Source organism: Eriocheir sinensis, chromosome 7 (assembly GCF_024679095.1).
Source record: "Eriocheir sinensis breed Jianghai 21 chromosome 7, ASM2467909v1, whole genome shotgun sequence".
NCBI lineage: Eukaryota > Metazoa > Arthropoda > Malacostraca > Decapoda > Varunidae > Eriocheir > Eriocheir sinensis.
Window position 1 is genome coordinate 13,045,859 of NC_066515.1, and position 22,077 is coordinate 13,067,935.

Below are 22,077 nucleotides of genomic sequence, written 5' to 3' on the forward strand. Positions count from 1 at the left end.
GCTGTCGAAAATGGTATTATTCTAGTGTTTGCCCATACTCACCCCTCCCAACCAAAATTGGCTAGGGGGCCATTGAGACCGAGGAATTCGGTGGTAAACATGAAATGCGTCGCAAATGCATAGTTTTGAGCTATGGGGGGTTGAAAAATACCATAGATGTAGGGAAATTCCTTACAATTACTTAGAAGTAGGGAAATTTCATACATTCCGGGTTTTTTTACAACGCAGTACGGAAACCACGCAATTTCACTCACTCTCCATACCAAAGGGGGGTTTGAGAGGGGCGAAGCCCCCCGCTACAGTATTATGGTCATAATGAAGCATCTATAAATGGTAAGTAATTTACGTCATAGGAATCTTGCAACCGTCATATACGACTATGTATTCACTTACTGGTAGCACGTACAAACGCGTGAAGCAGGTTTGGTATCACGTACGAACGCGTGAAGCAGGTTCGAAAGCAGGTTACTTGTGTTCAATGTCCCTCAGTTAGCTTTTAGGTCGTACAGTTCGGCTGGGGTACTTTAAGAGGGGGAGGGGGTCCAGCGGTTAGGTCGTAAAGTTCAGTTGTAGTAGTTTAAATATGCTCCCCCACTCAAATACCCTGACCTCCCGCGGGCCCCCCAAGATCGTTGGGGGAAGGGGATTAATTCGGCTTCTTGACTTTTAAGTACTTCCGCCTTCATATTATGGTTGAGGGACATGTATTTTGTTTTTTAACTCTATATATGATATAGGGAGGCGTATTATCTTATTCTGGAGGCGCGGAGTCAATTTCCACAATCACCTTGTATACTGGGAATACTAACCCGTGAAGCAGATTCAACATGCGGTCAGTAAGGATTCACGTGTTCAAACAGCTCGGGCAGGAGGTTCGAGAGCCTTCACTTGCTCTAGAACCCGCAGTACTGTTTAAGGCGCGGCGTTGGACGGATCAAGGCTAGCTGGTGGTTTTGCTTGTGTCAGTGATAAACAATGAAGATACACTGTGTTTGGTGCCACAGACTCTACTTGGAGGACAGAAACCTTGCGATGAGGTGAGACCCTACTAGAGAGAGGGCATGAGTGTGGTGTAGGCGGTTTATGTGAATGCAGATGGCCTCCAGCGCCACGCCAGATCTTACCTAGACATCTTACCTTGAGGGGTTCCACGAGAAGAGAACCCCACAAGTGCCAACACGCCAGCAGAATGCATATTTGCGTAATTACTCTTAACACTAAAACTATTAAGCCGCTGCTGGAATGTGTGTTGATTGCACCAAGTAAAGACTAGTTATAAAATATAATGACTTATATGTATATAAGTGAAATAAGTATTTATATTCATATTGCTGTAAGTAAAATAAAGTAAGTTAGAGTTGATATGTTCTTTGACCAGTGTGTTTAGGAACTATAGTTAAAAATGAGATCATATGAAATTATATATGAGAATACATTGGTATTAGTATGTAGGGGTTAAAATTCGTATAGCCTTAAATACAGTTAAGGATGTTGACAGGATAACTGTGTCTGGCAGGCTATTCCACAAAGCAATCACTCAGACTGAGAAGTATCGCCTACGTATTTCTGTGTTGCTGTGGGGTAGAAATATTCTGTGTGAATTTCCACGGGTTCTAGATGATGTCTGAAGGGAAAATAACTCAGAGGGTTGCACAGGAGAGAGGCCATTGAGAATCTTCCAGACCTTGACTATGTCAGCTCTAAGCAGTCTGCCATGCACAGAAAAGAGACCCAAGGCATCCAGTCGGGAGGCATAGTCAAGATGCGAAAGTCCAACAATCTCCTTGGTCCATCGTCGTTGGACTCTCTCAAGCAAGTCAGTATCACCTACATACCCTGTGTGCTATACAACTGAACAAAATTCCAGCACAGGACGGATATGAGAGGTGAGAAGAGATTTCATAAACTCAGGCTCACGGCTAATTGTGCTCTTACGTAAATTCGACGAAATTCCTGCAGCTTTATTTGCAAGAGAGTGTATGTGGAGATGAAACTTCAATGAAGTATCAACTTGAACCCCTAAATCTGATGCAGACTGCACAAACTGTAAAGGATTTCCTCTAATATAGTAGTCAGAGTACGGGCCAAGATTTGGAGCAGATCCTCGGCAGAACCTAAGAACACGGGTCTTGTCCGAGTTGAGCCTGAGCCCCCATGATTCCGCACGTGACACCAGTAGGTCTACATCTCTCTGCACAGAAGCAATATCTAACAATGTAAGAGAAGGCGTAGTCTTATTTATCTTTTGGTATATTTTCAGATCATCAGCGAAAATTTTGTATTTACAGGTCAGACCGTGAGCCACAAAGTTAATATAAATGAGAAAGAGGGTTGGTCCAAGGACAGACCCTTGGGGAACTCCACTAGTTACATGCGTAGAATCACTCTCAGAGCCCCCAACCACAACCCTCATTACTCTTCCGTTCAGAAATCCGTGTATCCAAGAGAGTAAGGGATCCCCTATACCGATGTGGGAGAGCTTACTGATCATAATGTTATGATTAACAAGGTCAAATGCTTTACTAAAGTCAAACAGTATAAGGTCGACCATATGCCCTTGATCAAGCCAGCAGGTGGCGTCATCATATGTTAGAAGGAGCTGATCATCAACTGAGTGAGCCTTACGGAAGCCAAACTGATTAGAATCTAATAAGTTATTATTCACGAGAAAAGATGTCAGATCATTCACAGTAATACGCTCGAGATACTTGCAGGATACTGAAGTGAGACTTATTGGTCTGTAATTAAGAGGGGAAGGACGCACACCTTTCTTAAAGATGGGGACTACTTGGGAAGACTTCCAGACTGATGGGAGTTCACCAGTTTGGACTGACTGATGGAAGAGCCAGAGAAGGGGGTATGAAAGGGATGAGAAGCAGTGTTTGAGCAAACAAGGGTGGATACCATCAGGCCCCATACTGCTGGAAGGATTTAGATCACGCAGAATACTGGTGACATCAGACAGATTTATAACCAAGTTATTCAAGCTACCTTCAAAGTGTTGGTGCTCTACTGGATTATCAGGGGTACTGGTAGAATATACAGAAGAGAAGGCCTTAGTAAACAAATCTGCCATTTCTGGGGCAGAAGAACAAATTTCACCAGAGGGTTGTTTAAGGGGTCCTATAGTGGGTCGTCCCACTTTCTTGTTACGGATGTAAGCATGAAACAATTTAGGCTTAGTCTTTAAGTTAGAGATCAGGGCCCGTATCCTCGTCAACTATTAATACTAAACTTGGTATTAACTTCACTCTCAAAGTGTATCCTCACCAACTATTAGCCTAATACCTACTATTAACTTCGGTTTTAACTTGGGAGTGCTGGCGGGGACTTCTAAACACTTAATAGTAAAATTAATAGTGAATCCCAGACCCAGACCCATATCAACATGGCCGCCGGACTTCCTCACCCAGCCCGCCTACGCAATTTAGAGTTCGATAGGACGCTTTGGAACTGAATAATGACGGTGAACTTGTCAAGAGATACATATTAGACTGTGCAGGAATGGAATATGTGACTGATCTGGTGAGAAGAGAGCTACAAGATCCAGTTCAAAGGGAGCATTTCCTCATCCCGGGGTTGAAAGTGATTTTGACTTAGCCTGATTAGAATCAGAATCAGGCTACTTGGCTACAGGAAAAATGTTGCAGTGTTCAAGTGATGATTTTGGGGTAAGCCAGAGTAGTGTATGCAGGGTGATTGCGGAAACTCTGGCTGCCCTCAGTGACCTGTAGGTAGTCGGGAGGTTTATCCAGTCTCCCCTTGATAGAGTGGAGATCCGTGAAAAGCAAGCAGAATTTTACCAACTTGCCGGTGTTGTAGGAATGATAGACTGCACCCATGTGAAAATAATGGCACCAAAGGAAAACGAAACAGTTTATGTGAACAGAAAAAAAAAACTTACATAGCTCGAACATACAATTAGTGTTTGATGCCTTTGTTATTGATTAAAATGTGAAATATTTGAGTTAAGGAAAACGAAACATAGGAAAAAAACTTTTATTTGTAGCAGAAAGGTACACACATGCAAATGAAAAAGATGACATTAAAATTGCATTAAAATGTAATTTAAAATATGATTTATAATTATTGTTGCTTTAAAATCAAGTTAGAAAACAAATTACTCCTGCCGGTTATTCGTATGGAGATAATGGTTGTAAGAAAGCTTGTTAGTGACGTCTGCGAGTGTGAGGGAGGTGGAACGAAAGGTCGAGGCGACCACATCGCGTACATCATGACTTATGAGTGAAGTAAAACGAGGTTACTTGGTTTCTGTTTACAAAGTTCCAAGTGGAAAAACAACTTCATTGTGAATTTAGTGTATACTTTTCTGGAGTATTGTGTTTATTGAGTGAATTGGTGACCAATCTGTTACTATTTGTGTCTTGCTTGAAGATATTCATCATTGGATTCAAAGCTATGGTATTAATGTACAATAGTCGTCATAACAAAATACGTAGTAATTAATTATATATGTCAACCTATTTATTTTCGTGAGATCATGGTATGACCACTGAAAAACATAGCTTTTTTATCTTGGCTCCATTACAAATTCGGTATATAATTACTCATATATTAAATAAAGTAGTGGAATCCAGTTTTCAGCATCTTTTATTATTATGCCAATATTCTAAGCACTCAGCTTGCAAACACGCTTAGGTTTATGTTGTCAGCTTGGGTCGGACTTAAGTGAACACTTTACCAAGTGACCTAAGATTACTCAATGCTACCATATAGGTATACTACATCTTTGATTGTGAGTGCATCAGAGAGCACTGGAGAGCAGCATGAGTCTAATTAGGTGCTAATGAATATCCTGCCTGCATCACAGACTACATAAAATGCAAATATGATCGGTGCCTAAAGGTGTTATAAGCTAATGGTAAATATATATATATATATATATATATATATATATATATATATATATATATATATATATATATATATATATATATATATATATATATATATATAAATATACATAATACTGTCTGCCCTAATGTCCCTCCCACTTTTGAAGTCCAAATGACGCCCCTGATTGTAACAACGTATCTTGTAACACCCACAACTGGGTGCCGGTGCAAATATCCTCATTTAACACCGAGAAATTAATCTAGGCTCTAGGTAACTCAGAAAAATCCAAGTTAGAGAGTGCTGGCTGTGGGGATTGAACCAGTGACCTTCGACATACAAAGCCATGTCTGTCAGTCGAGCCAATAAAGGTAAAGGTAAAGTTGGGGCATACGCTGTAGCAGCGCGTGGCCTCAGTGCTCATCTCCGTAACATTGGCCCTTGAGCCTGTGGTGGGAGGGAGCCCATTACCCCGGGACACAGGGCCAGTGTGACATCCGGGTTACCACAGTTTCCCCAGGTTTCCCCAGGTAGACATTTATCGACCAGCCCGAGAGGGAGGATGATCAGCTGGGTGAGGATTCGAACCCGGGCCCGCGTAGAAGCCAGGCATGCTGCCCACTAGACCACGGAGGCGTATTGGAGCCCAATCTCAAGTGAACCCACTCACAATGGCACACAATTTTTTTTCTGGTAAATTTTGTGCTTTGAATGAATTTACTAACCATTTCTGTCGAAAAACAGCAGAGATTATTTTTCACCCCTTCCACCTTAACCTCCTCAGAAATAAAATAAAAAAGTGACAAAATCATAGCCTTGAGGCAGTAATATTCAGCCCCAGCATCAAAAAATTATACTGCTGCCCTGTGAAAGGCATCTCTTAACTCCGATGAAGTAGGTGGTGACTGTGGTGGAGCAGCTTCATTGTCATCCCTTGCAGTGGCAGGTGTCATTGGGCCAGCAGATGATGAAGCAGTGGCTGGTGTCATAGGGCCAGCAGATGTTGAAGCAGTGGCTGTTGCCAGAGCATCTGATGGTATCTTTTCCACAAGTAATGAACAATGTGCTGGGATGATCTCTAGCAATATAGCAGTGGGGCTGAAAAAAAGCGTCATATATTAGTCATGATTAATGCATGTAACTTACGGCCGTATTCTCAGTGAATCTCTTCCCCCTTCACGCAAGGAAACAAGGCTTCGTGGACCAAACGGTATTCTCAGTGACGAGGAGTGTCTTTGATGCAGCGCGCGAAGCGGCGAGTGGGAAAAAAATGAACTAATTTCCTCTCTTGACGAAGAGGAGGTGAAGGCCCGCTCTTCGCTAATATCTTCGCACATTTAATGCTTTATTACAACATTTTTCCATGTTGCTGTATTATTAATTGGGTATAAGAATAATTTAAGTTTTCTAGGCCTTATATAAAAAATAATACAATGCGAGAAACAATATAATTCTGTTTATTCAAGACTTCACGGTTCCTATGATAATTTAAGCCAACACTGGAACACACCTCTCAACCAGCACGCCTCGCCCTTTAGTCTCAACTATTCACAACAGTTATCTTTTTTGAGCGTTTGTAGGATGGGAACTTCGAACCATAAGCATGAATTAAGATTGCTGGGATGAATTTTAAAGTGACGGACTAACAGGCTTTCTCCGGGCGCTTGTTTCACAAGTCTGTATGAATATGTGGTGGTATTCGCACTGCTGGGCTTACCACAGCCAATCTCTAAACTCGTGACGTCACCTGTGGGTGGAGCTTAGCAAAGCTCAGCAATATAGATGATACCATTTTCCACCCACTGATAGGAGCTCTAAAGCTAGTTAAAATATATTTACAAGTGAGAAATAACGAAGGGCGAAAGAGATGTCTCATGGAACAGGAGGAAAATAAAGAAAATAAAAGCAGTTTATTCTAACGAGGTCTCCTAAGCTCCGCCCATTGGTAACGGGATGATATGAAAGCGAAGCAAACATAGCCATGGGTACCAACCAATTAAATGCATCAATGTAAAATTTCTGCTATATATAATGTATGTCACTGTATCAAGCACTGTTTACATAAATATTAGTCACACTATATAATCCATTATAGAAATGTACCTAAATTGCATTAAGGTTTCGGTTTTCAACATTTGTTTGATTTGCAGTAGTACCAACACTACACGGAAAGATTGTTTCACAAAGGAACACAAAGGAAGAACAAACAACAGCAGACCTGCTGGTCCTTACGAGGTTGTTTGTGACAAGCTACACTAACTATCTAATCAAAGGTGGAAGATGAAGGACAGCAAAGGCGAAGGCTCCTCCCCACCCCCCCATCCCTCCAGCCAAAGCTGGCAGGAAAGGAAAAAGAACCATGCAGCATGGAAAAACTGCATGGAATTTATGTAGGAAAGAGGAAAGAACTACCATTACTGCTACCACTAACCGGGCAATAAAAGCGGACAAGGACACCAGTATTCGAAAGAACTTAACGTTATTACGACAATGAGTAATATCTTAGTTGCTGGTTGGATTCAAAACACTTGTCTAATCTATTCTTGAAGGTCGTAACTGTTGTACTATCAACGACATCACAAGGTAGAGAGTTCCAAACATTAACAACTCGATTGAAGAAGAAGTGTTTAGCTTCGTGCGACGAGAATCTTTTACCACTTATCTTCAAATTGTGATTTCTTCTTGTTCTATTTGATCGATCAATTGTAATCTTCCGCATTAATATCACTGAATCCTTTGAACATTTTAAACACTTCTATTAGATCGCCTCGCATTCTTCGTTTTGATAGGCTGAATAAATTTACTTCTTTAAGCCTTTGTTCATATGACAAATTTCTCAACCTAGGAATCATCTTTGTTACTCTTCGTTGGACCCGTTCCAACTTTTCTGTCTTTTCTGTAGTAGGGAGACCAAAACTGTACACAGTACTCTAGACGGGGTCGAACCAACGAATTATACAGTTTTAATATTACTTTTTCCGATTTATTATTAAAGACTCGTCCGATGAAGCCAACCAATTTGTTTGCAGTTTTAACTACCTCTGAACAATGCTGACCGGGCTTTAAATCGCTTGATATAGTGATTCCAAGATCCTTTTCTTTACTTACTGCAGAAAGTTGTTGGACATTCATTACGCATCAACGCGATTGTTATTTTTTGATGTGCAACACTTTACATTTCTCAACGTTAAATTTCATTTGCCATTGATTGGCCCAACGTGCAAGTCGATCTATATCTGATTGTAGCTTCTTCGTCGAGTATCGCAGATACTTTCCTAGCAATTTTAGTGTCTACAGCAAATTTAGATACTTTGCAAAGTAGCCCATCATCGATATCATTAACCTAAATTAAGAAGAGCATGGGGCCAAGAACGGATCCTTGAGGTAAGCCGCTTTTGACATCGAGCCAGTTATATGTAACACCGTTAAGAACTACTCTCTGTTTCCGCCAGAGAGCCAGTCCATAAACCAATTGTGAATGTTACCCGAGATACCGGCGCCAGTAGTTTGCTGAGCAATCGTTGGTGGGGACCTTATCAAATGCCTTTTGAAAATCCAGATATATGATATCTACTGATCTGCTTTCATCGAACACCTCAAAATATAGTGAAAAAATCAAGTAAGTTAGTCAAACACGAACGTTTACTACGGAAGCCATGTTGCGAATTATTTATTATATTATTTTCTTGAAGAATTTCACCATATTGTCGCGAATGATAGTCTCCATTAACTTACAAACAATAGATGTCAGGCTAATTGGTCGATAGTTTCCTGGATGAGACTTGTCCCTTTTGAAAATTGGTGTGACATTTGCAAGTTTCCAATCCGACGCCACATGTCCAGCTGTTAAAGATTTATTGAATATGATGGAGAGCGGTTTACAAATTTGATGTTTGATTTCTTTTAAGACCCTAGGGGTAATTTTGTCTGGACCAGGAGCTTTGCTTACTTTAATCTTTTCAATTGTGCGTAAAATGTCACTTTCACGATGAGCACGCCACTTAACATCTTTTCGGTCCTTCTAACCTCCGGCGGTTGAGGTGATAAACAATCTTATGGTAAATACGGATGCAAAAAGTTATTTAGGATTGTAGCCATTTCATTTTCATTCGTGTGGTTACCATTTTCATTAGCAAGCGGTCCGATACCACAAGTGAGTGACTTTTATTAATATTTACATAGCTGAAAAATTCTTTAGGATTAGATTTACTTGTTTCCGCTATATATTCTTCAAGATTTTCTTGCTTTGTTTTATTAATTTCTTGGTTTCGGCGAATTCTGTCCAACTCTAGTTTGTCAGCCTTGCTCTGAGATGATATGTACCTACTGTATACGCTTTTTTAAGAGATAGGCTATTTTGAATTTCGTTATTCCACCATTTGGGTTTCTTCTTAGAAGCTGAACGTCTGTTACGATAGGGTACGATATGCTTATGGCATTGTTCAATATTGTGGTGAAGGCCCCAAGATTTATCAATATCTGCTTCCGCCGAGATTACAGTCCAGTCAGAATTATTTAGAATTGATCGGAGTCTTACGAAATTCGCTCTCTGATAATCAGCCACCTTTTCTTTTCTAGGAGTTCCTTTACTTTCTTTCATCTTGATACTGAATGTGATTGTTCGGTGATCGCTAGAACTAAAAATTGGACCAACATTTACTTCGTTAACTAGATCAGCTGTCGTTGAAAAGATAAGGTCAAGTATATTATTTTTTCCCAAGTCGGTTCTTTAACGTGTTGATGTAAATCACTTTCTAGCAATTTGTGTACAGGTCGAGCCCTGTATGAGAGTTCAACGGTTCACCCCGGCTTTTCACTGGCAAGTTAAAGTCCCCCACACTTACTGCCTCACAACTGCTACTTGTTTCTAATATGAATTCACTTAATGCGTGGTGGATATTAAGAGTCTGCCTTGGCGGTCTGTAGATAAGTCCAATTACTATTTTACGAGATTTATTTTTAATTTCAATGAAGACAGTGTCTACATTGGTTATAATATCTGTTTTCACGGATACTGGATGGAGAGAGTTGTTGATATAAAAGATAACGCCTCCACCCTGTCTGTTCTCTCGTTCATGACTAAAAATGGTATAACCCGGTAATCTATATTCCGCAATGAAATCTCTATTTGAAGTGTCTATCCAAGATTCTGTGACTCCGATGATGTGATAATGATTTGTAGCTGCGAGGACTTCTAAGTCTTCAAATTTGTTACGAGGCTACGAGCATTTACATAGCAAGCTTTAATGTGATTCGAGTCGGGAGTTTTATGGTTGAGTGCACCCTCACGGTGGAGCTGCTGGTGTTCTCGCCTCCGCGTTTTTGGCTTCGAAGAGCCACTTGGTCACAGAGCAGCCTCAAACGGGCTGCTCCAACAGGGTTTAAGTGAATGCCATCAGGAAGGAACAAGTCTGAGTCGTAGTAAAAATTGTTCCACAAGTTAGCGAACTGGACGTTTTCTTGTGAGCAAAGGGACTGAAGTCTGTTGTTTGTGCTGAAGGCCTTACTGTAAAAGCTAGATTCGGCACCGACCCTCGGGAGGATTCCTGAAATTATGATGTTACTGGCATCCGTTTTACGTTTATACTGCTTGATCATGCGGCGGTATTTCTCAAGCAGTTCCTCAGAAAGGGTTGTCTTTACGTCATTTGTCCCCGCGTGAATGACAAAGAGGGTGTTTCGGTCGGCATTTCTCGTGACATCATCGCACGCTGCGGTGATGTCGTCCAGTCTGGCACCTGGATAGCAGTAACGTTTTCTGCGGCCGTTTGATGAACGACCACAGAACTCAACCAGCTGGCCACGCACCATGGAGTCCCCAACTAGGCGAGTCTCGAACTCATCCTCCATGGTGTCTGCCAGCACCTGGAACCTATTGAAGGTAGTGGGGGTCAGTAAATCCTTGGTTGCCTGCTTCGGTTTGGCTCCATTCCTTACAGGTTAGGGACTGGGCATACCCTTCAACGGAAACACACTCTCTAAGAGACGCTTCGACGAAGAGGGAAGAGCTTCACTGAGAATATGGCGGTTAACCCCTTAACTGCAGATTATAACCTACAAGAAAACATCACCAAACTACAGAAATGGAACAAAAAATGGCTGCTACAATTCAGTGAAGAAAATGTAGTCCTGCACCTTGGGAGGGGATATCCAGCATACCAATACCACATGGGAAACGCTCCACTATCCACTGCCAGGCAGAGAAAGACCTGGGACTACTATGTTACCAGGCTACCAGTGAAAGCCAAATCCATGCCAATCGTAGCGGACGGGTTAAATAAGTACGTAGTTGAAGAAAAAGGGTCTTAAAGGTGAAATATTACTTATTAACAGAAATATTCCACTATTTGTTATTGGTTGTAAAGTAATTGACTGATAAAGTGTGTATCTACAAAGAATATGAATTTAAGAGTGATTAATAAATTGTTTTAAAGAGAATATAAAAGTTTTTCCCAAAAACATACAGGCCAGTCAATATTTCAGTGCTGCTTGACTGCTGCTGCTGCTGCTGTCCTATCCCTACACATCATCAGCTGTGTCAATGCTGAATGGCTCGTGTACCCCTTCAAATACATGAGACGAGCAGCCTATGATGTCATACACCAGTTTATCTACCACAGTTAATGTCATAGTTATATAAGCAGGCGCCTGCGTATCTGTGGTGCCACACGTGTGGGGCACTCAGGTGCTGGGGGAAATGTCATTGTTATGAAGGGGCAGGGGTAAACCAGTGTATGCTGTGAGGCCTTGGTGTGGAAGTTCCTTGTCTGAACTGTGCAGCTAATCCCCCATACAGTGAGGGCCCTTTTTACTCCCTCAGGGGCTGTGCAGCTGAGAGAGTGGTGTACATGAGTGTGAATGTGTGAGTGAGTGTGTGCCTGTCTTGGCTCAAACCCTTCACTGGGGGAAGACAGCCAAGGTATTTAGATAGATTGATAGTCATTGACACATGAACATTAAAAAAATTTCTTTATCAAATATGCAGTTCACTGCTATGAACTTATTAACTTTAAGCTGAAATAAAGGCATTGTGGCCAGTATAGCTGCATTCTGTGAGCACATAAAAAACTAACTAATATACGTTTTACATTTAAAGACATAACAACTAAAAAAAATTACCAGTCTGCCGCTGCTCATTCTTGCACTTGGCAATGCAAGACTTTGATTTTTGTTGTACGTTGTACCAACGCCTCTCACAGTCATCCTGCGTACGGGGTCCACTCCCAGGGAAGGCACTGTCAGGGTATAAATGTGAAGCAAGTTTCTTAATAGTTTCACTATGGCATGCTATTTATTTCCCATACCTTCTCCAATAACATTTAATACATGCTGTGATGGAAAGCTAAATCAGTACCAGTATTTTATTTACATGCATCATAAGACATTAACTTTTTAGTTGTTATGAACATGGCCATAAATACTACTTTTCATTACCTACTTTTCTAAAATGCTTTTCTCTAAGTAGGATGATATTACACAATACAGCTATACAAAAAAAATCAGAGCATTAATCTTGATTCCATTCTTTTGAGTGCTTCTAACCTAACATTATATCACCATAAATTGTTTGACCAATGCTATCAAAATAATATTTTAATCTTACTTTACCATTCATCAAATCTACCTATTCCGATATAGTTTTAACATAAAATACTTGTAAAAGTGTGGAGAGTCTGGCATGCCCAACCCACCCACCCCCCAAAAAAATCTAAATAAGGAATAAATAAAATAACAGGTAAATATGACTTGACTCTCTTATACTAACCCCCTTGGGGACCTACCATGTTAGGTTAGGACGTGTTAGGTAAGACAGGTTTAGCAGGAGTTGGTTTAGTTATGTTAGATTGTTGAGGGAGTGGGGGTTGCAGCAGAAATGGTCATGATGATGCTATTCACATGGAGCAGCAGGAAAAAGTATGTTCTGTTTGGAAACTCTGTGGTTGTGTTCGTATACAAAAATACCCATTTGACGAGGTTAGGTTAGTTTGCAAGTTACTTGAATCATGAATATGAGAATATTTAACAAAATAAAAGTGTTAACCTTAATTTCATTATCTTGAGTACATTCCAATCTAACATTATATCACCATAATCTGTTTGACCAATGCTATAAATATCCTATTTTAATCTTACTTTACCATTCTCATGAAACCTACCTATTCCCATATAGTCTTGACATAAAGTACTTGTAAAAGTGTCCATAGTCTGGCATGCCTAGCACCCCCCCCAATAAAATAAAAAAAATAAATAAATAAATAAAGAATAAAAAAAGGGCAAATATGCCTTAACTATCTATACCAACCCCCTCTTCCCCCCCAACAAACTTGGCATGTTAAGTTAGGATGTGTTCGGTAGGACGGGGCAGGTTTGGCATGGTTAGGTTGCGTTATGTTAGGTTGTTGAGGGAGACGGGGTTGTGGCAGAAATGGTCATAATGAAACTATTCAGATACAGAATGAAAAGGTATGTTCTCTTTGGAAGGTCAGTGATTGTGTTATTATGCAAAAAATACCCAAATGATTAGGTTAGGAACCATGAATATGTGACTACCAACCTTGTTACAGCTTCTGCCACTTCAGTCCACGCTCTCTTCTTATCCTCAGGGGTGATACTCTTCCCATAACACCCTCTGATTATACGTCTTTTTTTCATGAATTTGATGTAAGAAGACCGTTTCATCTGGCGACCAATTAAACTTACTCCTTTTCTGCGCTGGTTCTCCGGCCCGTAGGTGTGCTCATTGGGGCAGATGACGTGGTTATGGTGCGGTAATTTCAGCAGAGCAAGTTGTGACGCAGGAGGGGAGATAAGGGTATTGACGAGTGACGAAGTAAAAGCAGCCTTTGAGGCTGCTTCTATCTGCCACAAAACTCAATATTTTCTTGTGTTTGCCATTTATTATGTTTTTGTTGTACATTTATACATGTTTTCTTTATTTTTCTTTTGAAATATTTACTTAATTTATGTCGGATGTTTACGTTTTGCACGGAGGCGTCCTTAGCAACGAGCCCGCCATAAAGAAGAAGAAGATAATAGTAGCAGGATTTGCTAATACTTACACTCAAAATTGACGAGGATATCTATTACTCTTAATAAATTGAAACTAGTCACCCATCATGTTGGCGTGTTCATGATCTCCACCTTGTCTAACCGACGCGGTAATTGTGCCCTCCCCTATTATCTTACGGATGCATTGGTATTAAAGAGGGGCAGAGAGTAGGAGGGGAGGGAGAGAGAGGGGAGGGAGAGAGAGGGGAGGGGGAGAGAGAGGAGAGAGGAGGAGGGAGGGAGGAGGGAGGGAGGGAGGGAGGGAGAGAGGAGGGAGAGAGGGAGGAGGAGGAGGATTCTCTCTCTTGTCTCTCTCTTTCTCTCTCACTCTAGATTAAAAACAAATATGGTTTTTATGATTGATTCTTCTATCTGTGGTGAATACAAAAAAATTTTTATAACACTTGGCACTGCCTGCTTCTTTATCGCATTTTTTTTTTTTTTTGTGTGTGTGTGCTCCATCCATACAATATCAGCCATATGGCATAAATATGACAAAAAAATGGAGACTGTACCTGTATATGTAATGCCAGGACGTCAAAGCAAATTTTGATGGATCATTAAAAATATTACTTTTGACTTATTTCCACACCACCCAAGGGGTAAAGCCATCGTCGATTTTTTTTCATCGTCCGCATTAACTTATGGCATGAATTATCAGACGATCAGGATGTTCACGCCTGCAAGACTTTCGCGTGGCTCAACCTGTCTCTCAAAGCTCTCCTGCTCATCCTGGTGTCACTTGCAATAAGAGGTGTCACTAACTCCAGAAGTATGCGCATCCATGCACGCTTTTTTTTTTTTTGGCTTCGTCTAAGTCTACAATACACAGTATTGGGGTTAGAGAAGTTTACATTCCATGGTCTGTGTGCCGACGGAAAGTTTAGAAACGACGGGAAAAAAGTTGAAAAAAAGTGCTAGTGTGACACCGCCTTTAGGTGCATGACTGCTATTGTGAGATTTTCTCATAGCAACATTATCCTAAAAAAAACACGCCCGCACACACACACTGTGTTGCCAGATTGGGCTACTATATTCGCATTGGGCTACTTTTGGGAACGAAAAAACATTATTAACTTTGATAGTAACTTTACGAGTAAAAGTTAATAGCTTGTGAGGATACGGGCCCAGGTGGGATTCATAGTCTCTCTGTGACTGATAGGAGTAGCTTCTATACTCATAGTTAACATCTAGAAAGGAGGACAAGGCTATCTGGGCGACATCTGAGTTCCTACCCCTTGACTGTCACATTGCTTTATAATGAACCCATGCATTGTGACGCCTCCTGACAAGTTCAGCCGGTGGCTTAGATTTCCAAGGGACTATAGGGCAGTCACAGGCAACTCTACTAGGAACATACAGTGAAATCACTGCTTGCAGTATTTCTAGAAGTCTATTGTAAGCAGCTTCCACAGACATGTTTGAGAACTCGTAGTCAAAGTCGAATTCCAAGAGAGCATTATTCATGGCTCGATAATTACCTATGTGCCATAGTATAATTGTCTTAGGAGTCTGAGCTGGAGTGAGACCATGAAAGGTATAAATAAAGGATATAGGGAGGTGATCACAGTTGGGCAAGGGAGGATGGAGCTGCACCTGAGCGACCCTTTCATGTTCCGTGGTAAATACCAAGTCAAGAGTGTTGTCCGCTCTTGTGTTAGTAGGTAGGCTCTGTCACCCACTGATGAAGACCAAGAGACATAAAGCAGTCAAGGAAGGAGGTGTCATGGGCAGTAGAAGCAATGGGCACATCACCACACCAGTTAATACCTGGTAGATTGAAATCTCCCACAGGGATTAATTCCTTACCAGGAGGAAAGTCCTCCAGGAATGATTTAAGTTCAACATCATGTAGTTGGGAGTTTGAGGGAGGGCGATAAGCTGCTAAAATATATACACCATAGGAAGGCAGGTGAACTCCTACTAAGTTTCTGACTGGTAGGTCCAGCGCTATATATGCAACAGTGTTGCATATATAAAGGTAGGTACCATGTTTGGCAGTGGATTCTGGTGTATCTTTATGCACTAAATTATAGTTGGGAATGGCAACGAAAGAATCAGGAACAGAAGGAAGAAGCCATGTTTCAGTAACAGCTAAGATATCAATCTTGTTTTGAGACAGAAAGTAGGAAACTAAAGTTAGCTTATTACTAATACTATTTATATTGATCTGAGACAAATTTACTGTGGTAAAGGGACAGAACGGGACACAGCACCACCGGACGGCTGGCCATGCTGGGCACTGCCACCAGTGTCACGAGAGGTAGAGTCAGCAGAGCCAGCCCCAGCCCCCAGCTGGCTGCTGACAGCACCCACAGAACGCTGGCACCTAGCATACAGCTCTTGCCTTTGCATATCTGTTAAGTCTCTGTTGAAATAGATATGCTGACACTGTTCGTTGGTCCTCAGCGAACTGGCTTTCTGAAGCAATTCCTGTCTTTTATCCATATTTACACATTTGACTCTATAGATACCTCGCTCACGATTGATGCAGTATATATCAGATGATGGGACAACGGAACCCACAGCCAAAGTAGCAGCCTGATCTGTCTTTGCCAAGGCCTCAGCGTCGTTGGTGGCCTTGATGCCCCAAACAATCAAGTAGTCCTTCCTTTTTCTCCTCTCCTCCATCTCAGTGATCTCCTTCCTGATCATAAGGCTAACAGAAACTGAGTTGAGGTTAGTCTCTGTAGGAATTTGCAGTGCTGGGTTAGGGGAAGTCCTGGCGCCAGCAGCAGCCTGTGTAGTGGTACCCTGAACACTGATCATGTTGGTGACCTGTTCAGTGAGAGATCTTACAGAGGCGCACAGAGCTCTGACTGTCTCGTGAAGTTGCATCATGGCACCGTGGTTAACATTTCCACCACCAGCACCAGCAGAGCCCCTAGAGGTACTACCACTATTTACCCTACAACCTGTACAGACAAACAGTATCCCCTCACCACCAACATCCTTAAGTGCCTGGATAGTAGTCTAGGGTAGGCCCATATAGATTGTTGAGTCATGAAACCACAAAGGGCATCAATCACAGCCAATAGATTCATCATTAGTCTCACCTCCACATGTTCCGCAGTGACCATCAGTACAAGAACTAAGGTTGCTATTGATTGAACTATTCACACTGACATTAGAATCTCGCTGGGTGTTGTGCTTACGAGTGGGGCTCCCACCTGTACCGGCACCACGTCCAGGAGCCAGCCGACCCCGAGTCATGGCGACGAGGTAGGAAAAGTCAGGTCAGCAGGGGCACAGCAGGTGGTCCAGGTCACAAGAAGGGGCCAAAGGTCAGAGGCAGAGGCCAAAGGTCACAGGCAGAAGCCAAAGGTGATACACACGCACAAGGGAAGCGGCATGAACAGTCTCATGGGCAGTCCAAGGACACACAGTCACCAGCAGTATGTATCCCTGCCCACAGACCACGAGGAAGGAAGGGTGAGGTGAGCATCGTTTGGTGGGTTCACTACGCTTCTCTCCCAAAACAAGCTTGGGGATCCAGTGAGTGCGTGGTTTCCGTATGGGAAACACTAAATTCGTCACAAACGCTCATTTTTTGTGGTGGTGGGAGGAAAAATCCCTAGATTTAGGGAATTTCCCTAGATTAGGGAGTTTTTATCCCCCTCTCCCCACTAAAGAATACGCGATTGCGACGGATTTCGTGTCCCCCACCCGAAACCCCGTGTTCCCACCAGGTCCCCAGGCTTGTATGGGGGGGGGGAGGGAGGAGTATGGGCAAACTAGAATTTTACCTCGAAAAAACAGATTGGAGCAGCAGTGGGGGAGTTCCACCACTCTGACCATCCAATTACACTCCCGACACTTATCAACAGACCGGCTGCCACGGCTGCTAGGTTATGTTGGAATAGATTACAATAGTATACTTTAGGGGCTTTTCTTACTGCAGGGAATTTTCCCTATTTTAGGGATTTTTAAGGGAAATTTTGGAAGTCCATTTTTCAGTGATTTTGCCTTCCCCCCCAATACTCCGGTTCCACATAGGTCCCCAGGCTTGTGTTCGGGGGTAAGGGGGGCTGAAGTGGTGGAGAGGGAGTAGTAGTTGTTCTGCAGTTTTACCGACAAATCAGAGGCACAAGCGACAGTGTAGGAGGCAAACACCCCCAGCCAAGAATCCCACAGAGCCACAACACAGGCGCCCAACAGCCTCAGCTTCCAGGGCACAAGAATATTCAATTGCCCCCCAAAAGAAATCCTGAGCCTCACAAACTGCCCCGTGGAGACGTTTAAAAACCACCTGGACGTCTTCCTCAGCAGCCTGCCAGATGAGCCCTAAGTGAGGAGCCACACACACCTCAAATTGAGGTGTGTGTGGCTCCTCAAAGGAAAGGGACGCTAGACTGGGGAGCAGCAGTGGACCACCAAGACTATGAGGCCTTGGCCTCTACTAAACAACATCAAGTAATCAAGTAAATCAAGTACTATATAGGAAAGGTTATTAGCTTGGTAGCTTGTAAAGGCTTGCTCTCTGCCCTTTAAAAAAAAAAAAAAAAGTGACCTTACCTGTGCGTGGGTCAGCAGCAGGCAGGCCACGGAAAAACTTCTCCTTTTGATCTGTCCCGCTTTGTATCGCTTTGTTCCCCCTTGGCCTGCCCTGCAGACGTGGTACCACTAGTAGAGTGACGCGACCAGGGTTGCCAACCTGATTTTGCGGATAGTACCAAATCGGAGCATCAAAACGTACCAAATCTGAACAAAACGTACCAAATGTAAAATCCAATATATATATATATATATATATATATATATATATATATATATATATATATATATATATAACGTATAATAAGAAACAAATTTTCTTACCTTGACTAAAGATGTAAATCCTCGTCCTCTCTTGTGTTTTCCTGTGGAGTCCACTTTCGGCTCATTTTAGATAGAAGAACCTGAGAAGGATGCCATGTTTTGCAACTGTAGTCCTGAAGCATACATTTGCTACGTATCAATCCATTCAGAGTCTCTGTTTTTAGTCGTGATCTGTTCTTTGTTTTTATGTTTGTAACGAGGGAAAAAATCCTTTCTGCGGCAGCAGACGAATGAGGCAGAGACATCAGGTTCATCATAAGCTTAGAGATATTCGGAAATCTTGCCTCATCACCACACTTTTCTAGTGAAGCAGCATACCAGAATTTTTCAGGCTCCTCAGATGCTACACTTAGAGCTGGCAGTTCACAGGAAATTATTTCTCCACTCTCTGTTAAGATCTTCATACGCACTCTTCTCAATTATATTTGGAAATTTTACTGCCAGTGGTATGATAGACTTTGGTTTTCCTTGCTGTACATTTGATGGGTCAAGTGCTTCAAGCAGATGTAAGTTGTTGAATAGATTAGAGGACAGGAAACGTTTTAGCATTTGCTTTGAGAGAGCAACATAGAAATTGAGTGTCTTCACGTGAAACTGCTCTAAGTCTCTGTTAGAAATATCAGAAGAGTGCTCTAGGAAAATACTTTCTGTTATTGCTCGCGGTAAATATCTCCAAGGCTGAGATAGTTGGAAGGATCATGAACATTAATCTGAGTCAGATCACTGCTTTTAGTTTGTCTGCTTTCATGAAGTTACTTAAGATGCCCTTGACACTGCTACTGATAGATGTTCGAAGCTTATGAATTCTCAGGGATGTTGCCTGGAAATCTAGGTTTAGTTTATTTACTGCAGGCAGAATGTATGCCAAAAAGGAAAAGTACATTTTTATAACAGGATTATGTAATTCCTGCAATATTGCTGAAGCAGATGCCATCTTATCCTCCAATGCAGCAGATGTAAAATACAGCTTAAGTGTAGGCCATTGCTCTAAAACTCTTTTTACCACCTCTTCCAAGGAGAGCCATCTAGTAAAACTAGGGTGCAGTATTCTATGAAGTGGAGCCTCTGTGAATTTCTGAAATTCCTCATATTCTGTGAATCTTTTAGGGCTGTTCATTATGTAGGTATGTATGTTCCGAGCTAGTTCTTCAACCCTATTAGGCAGCTCGCCACATGCATTTGAGGCAGAGAGGGCAATGGAGGCACACGCATCCTTGCACAAACAGGGATGGATTTTCTTTTCTTAGCAGAGCCATGACTCCTCCTTTTCTCCCATCATAACACTTGCGTTATCGCTGGCAAAGCCGATAACATTTTTCATAGGAATTAAATGCCTGTCAAAAACTGCACTATTGAGCTAAAATACCTTGAGCTGTACAATCAGTTACCTCAAGTAAACTCAGAAAGTGATCACAAGTTTTCTGAACTTCAAGGTCATAGAACCGAGCAATCAAAACAAGGTGTTTTTGTGTAGAAAGGTCGGTAGATTCATCAATGATGAGAGAAAATTTTGTGTCCTTCAGACGAGCAACAATCTCAGATAGAAAAGCATCACCCATTACGTTCCCAAGGATAGCTGAGGCTTTTGTTCTGCCACATTTAACAGCACTCGCAATTTTGAGTCTGGGCACATTAGCAATAAACCCTGGCAAATGATCCATTACTGAGACAGGTAAGTTATGTTCTGCAATGAAGGCGCACATCTTAAGCTCTGAGGCTACGACTTGTTTTTCAAAGCTTGCTGATACACTTGGTTGAAAATAATTGGTGACTTTCTTATGCTGGTTACTTGCATTCATGTTTTCTTGTGTTTCTCAGTTAAGTTGTGCCTTTCTAGTAATGTTATGCTGCCGGATAATTCACTATCACATGCAGTGCAGAATGCCTTATTTGGGTTTTTCTTACTCTGGATCATCCATGGTGAGAATTTGGGGTCACTTAGCAGTTTCAACTGAAATTTATGATCATATTTGACTTTCTTCTTTGGAGTCTGAGGACCCTCATCATCACTGTCAGAGTCATGTGGTCTTACTTGTCTGATATCACTCATGCTTGTAGCATGTCATTAACCCTGGATAAAAGAAACGAATAAATAACATTCGTAACCGTACTGTATGAAATTATCTCGTAGACCCCAAGGCCACTAAAGCACATAGCTTACTCATCTTTCCCTACATATTCACCCCACTCCCACGCACGTGGCGGTCCTTCGCTACCTACACACATCCTTCCCCACCCATCTACACACACACACACACACACACACACACACACACACATAATCCTTCCCCACCCATCTACACACACACACACACACACATAATCCTTCCCTACACACACACACACACACACACACACGTTTCCTAACTCATTCCTACACATGCACACTAACATATATGTTTTCCCTTTAAAAAATAATTGAATAAATAGAATAAAATTTATAAAAAAAAATATGCAAACGCCCAGGCTACATTTGTTTCTGATAAGCTGGTATTGGTACGTATAATACTGTCCTGAATAAAAGCAAACTGTCTACATAATCTGATCCTTCACCGTAATTACAAAACAAACGTGGTTTCACTTTAACGACACTCACGCTACAAGACCCTTAAGACAGGGTGATAGATCACCAGACCACTAGCTGTGACACCAGACAGACACTGATGAGTGATGGACCAGTGCTGCCACTCTTGATTTTATAAAAAAAAAGCCAAGAGCACAAGCAGGTGTTTTACTGTCCTTAGGGCAAACTGTCTGCATAATCTGATCCTTCACCGTAATTATAACACAAACGTGGTTTTACTTTTATCAGTTTCACGACACCCACGCTACAAGATCCTGAAGGTAATCCGTAGGGGTACAACCCACGCCAGACTGACAGACACTGACGAACCAGTCGAGTCTGAGACGCGGCGCCTGTATTCTGACGAGTATGGTACGTGTAGGATACTAGTAGTCAGGTCCGACCAAAGAGACTATACACGAAGAGATAGTGGTATGTGGTAATTCCGCGGGCGTGCGGAAGTAGCGCCATCTATTGCAGCCCACCAAAAACGTCACTTTTCAGGGGTAGCTTTACTATTTTTGAAGTACCTGCTACAGCACCCTATCCAGCCTTTACTTATTTTTTTCATTATTGTAAAATGATTTACTAATGGGGTAAAGAAAAATACATTTGTTCTTATGTTTTATTAAGTATTATCTACACTATATCAATTTGTTATTTTAGGAAAAATATGGTGTAGAAAGCATTTGCTAATATAATATAATATATATATATATATATATATATATATATATATATATATATATATATATATATATATATATATATATATATATATATATATATGTGTG

The 22,077-nt window shown here is 41.6% G+C and overlaps 1 protein-coding gene across 4 annotated transcripts in view; it reads right to left on the reverse strand.

Moving 5' to 3' along the window:
- LOC126992616 (myb/SANT-like DNA-binding domain-containing protein 3) overlaps nt 1-19,068 on the reverse strand; it is an 88,156-nt gene extending 69,088 nt beyond the window's left edge. For 3 of the 4 annotated variants that reach the window (XR_007746755.1, XM_050851435.1, XM_050851433.1), the window contains exons 1-2: nt 18,721-19,068; nt 18,418-18,603 (exon numbers count right to left, since the gene is read on the reverse strand). The gene's annotated coding sequence lies outside the window, so the exon portion shown is untranslated. The remainder of the gene's footprint in view (nt 1-18,417; nt 18,604-18,720) is intronic. The other variant, XR_007746788.1, reaches the window with a different exon arrangement.
- Nucleotides 19,069-22,077: the final 3,009 nt, after the last annotated feature.